The sequence below is a fragment of the Oryza brachyantha genome, chromosome 9 (genome assembly GCF_000231095.2).
Source record: "Oryza brachyantha chromosome 9, ObraRS2, whole genome shotgun sequence".
In the NCBI taxonomy this organism is placed as follows: Eukaryota; Viridiplantae; Streptophyta; class Magnoliopsida; order Poales; family Poaceae; genus Oryza; species Oryza brachyantha.
Genome location: NC_023171.2, coordinates 5,790,026 through 5,792,745, shown reverse-complemented (window position 1 = coordinate 5,792,745; position 2,720 = coordinate 5,790,026). Strand labels below are relative to the sequence as shown.

The window sequence follows — 2,720 nt, the reverse complement described above, 5'->3', positions numbered from 1 at the left end:
ACTTATTTTACTATTTATCTTGTTAGTTGTAGGATCAAACTGACCAACACGCCCGCACAATCTAAGAATTTAGGTCCTGCATTGAAACGTTCTAAGAAGTGACTCTCGGGCCTTTATGTGTGACATGTCATAATCAACTTTTGACGTCAACAATGCCACATGACCGACACGCCCGTACAATCTAAGAATTTAGGTCCTGCATTGGAACGTTCTAAGAAGTGACTCTCGGGCCTTTATGTGTGACATGTCATAATCAACTTTTGACGTCAACAATGCCACATGGTGCTGACATGGCAGATCTATTGTGACAATTTAATTTGTCATAATATGTGTTGTTGCTTGGTAAAGAGCCCAATGGGCTAAACCTAAATGGGCCTACAATTGGATTATCTACATCGGCCCAATTTCGAAAGCCTACATGGGCCAAAAATTATACCCAAAAGAACCCTATATTACAGAGGCTATGTAACCCCAGGTAACAATCAATATATAGCACAAGCCCAATTACATACAAGCATAGCCTAGTCACATACATACATGCACATATACACAAATACGCTTATTGACCAGAACTGCACATATAGCAGTACATACCATATCCTATGCTAAATTCATTCACAATTTCAGAAGTTAAATCTTCATCAGATCCAACCACAGGAGTCAATAGTAGTTGCACCTAGATAGCAAAATTAAGGTGCTACATCACAAACCAAGTTCATACCAAGCCCAGCCACAAGTAATTGACCAAAACAATCTCCTCCTGTACAAATAGTAGAAGTTACTAAAGCCACATGGTTACAAGCAGATAAAATAGAAATTAGAGAGAAATATAAACCTTTAGAAGCTGAAGGATAAACACAATTTTTTTTTTGGGCTGCTCTTGTCTGCTGATATCCGAATTACAAACAGACCATGAAATGTCCCGGTTTCATAAAATTGTGGTGCTGTCTCAGCTATCATAAAGAATTAACACTGCAAGCAATTGCTGAACATTATTGCTGGAAGTATACACAGGAACATTCAAAAAATTCTTAGTCAAAACACCTGTATTATAATTCAGGTTGGTGATGCTTGTCAAACACTACATATTTCTACAACAAAAATCTTAAATGCAGAGTTGTATCGTAACCACAACTATGAACTGTATTCCCAATCATATATTGTATCAGTCACTTACTCTTGCGAAAACGACCATTGAGCTGATGCCATTCCAATTGGTTGGAATGGTGCAGAAGAAGCAGAACACCACACCACCGATGTAGAAAGTTGAAAGTTGAAAGTTTGTGTTGGAGACAATTAGCTTATGAGTAAATGGTTCAAATAACTCCTAGGACATCAGCAAAGACAAAGTTGAAATCCTATATTAAAATACATTAAGCATCAGTAACATATTTAGGTGTAAATAATTGAAAGGCTACAAAAGAATACTTGTTTTTTATTCTAAAAATCCACTATTGCCAATTTGTGCATCAGAAAAAAATAGGACATTTGATAGTTGTGACCTAACATAAGCAATAACTAGAAACCAGTACACATCAAAGCTTGTTCTAAGTATGTTTCACTATATCGGGCACTAACATGTTGTAGTACTTCTACTATATACCTATGTTCAGAATGGATAATTGAATCATTTGAATAATGTACACACTAATGCAAATCAGTGGCATGAATCAATCTACAAACACAAATAGCTTTAGAGATTCATTTTGGGGACAGTACAGTAGAACCAGACTAGGGAGAGAGAGCAAGGAGGGAGATCAACGGAGCAGCAGGGGTTTCAACCTCACCACCCACGGCGGCATGGCTAGGCCCCTGGGCTGCATATTGACTGAGGGAAAATAGCCAGCACCGGGGGCCTGGGGCTTGCTAGGCTGTAGGGGTGGATTTGGGGGGAGAGGAAGAAGAACCTGGATCTGAGGAGGGCTGGCTTCCGAAGCGGCTGACGAGGACGAGAAGCACAATGACTTGCTGCTGCTGATGGAAGTACGCCCAGGGACATTGGGAGGAGCTCCTTCATCGAGCACCTGGCGGCTGTCGAGGAGATGGAGATGGAGATGCGTTAGCACTCCACCGATGGGCCATGCAAGGCCCAAGCGAGCACAAGTAATCAACCCACGTTATCATGGGCCGGACTGGGTGAATTAGTTGTAGGCCCAAGTGCTGGCTGGAGTATCCCGTGCAGTTGTATCGTTATCGATAAGAAGAATCAGAATCCTATAAACTCTACTTCTTCCTCACGCTTCTTCTTTTTCCTGAACCTTCTTGTTCCTTGTTAGCGTGATGCCGCCTGCTCCGTCGCCGGGGAAGATGGAGATGGGAGGGGCTGCTTGCTTTGTCGCGGACTTAGGGGTGTTTTTTTTTTTTCTCATATCACATCGGATATTTGATACTAATTTAAAGTAGTAAACATAGACCAATAAAAAAAGTAATTTTATAATTGAGAACTAATCCACGAGACGAATTTTTTAGGCCTAATTAATCCATAATTAGCAAATGTTTACTGTAGCATCATAGGCTAATTATAGATTCATCTCGCGAATTAGTCCAAGATTATGGATGAGTTTTTTTAATAATCTATATTTATTATTTACAATAATTGGTTGACTACAAATAAGTCCCCAGAAATAAACACCCCTAAGAATGGACTGGTTGAGAAACTAAAGGCGATTTTTCTATAATAACCCTTCTATTTGGGCAATTGTTACAAATTGTTTGGACAA

At 39.8% G+C, this 2,720-nt stretch overlaps 1 long non-coding RNA gene across 2 annotated transcripts; it reads right to left on the bottom strand.

Annotated features, from left to right (window-relative positions):
• Window positions 1-273: 273 nt before the first annotated feature.
• Window positions 274-2,016, bottom strand: LOC102705940. 2 transcript variants are annotated; one of them, XR_001551018.1, is made up of 4 exons: window positions 1,908-2,016; window positions 1,178-1,358; window positions 836-972; window positions 274-760 (listed from the first exon to the last, which is right to left on the bottom strand). It is a non-coding gene; the product is annotated as an uncharacterized LOC102705940 (long non-coding RNA). The 2 variants fall into 2 exon arrangements; XR_423784.2 differs by having other exon boundaries at window positions 1,178-1,327.
• Window positions 2,017-2,720: the final 704 nt, after the last annotated feature.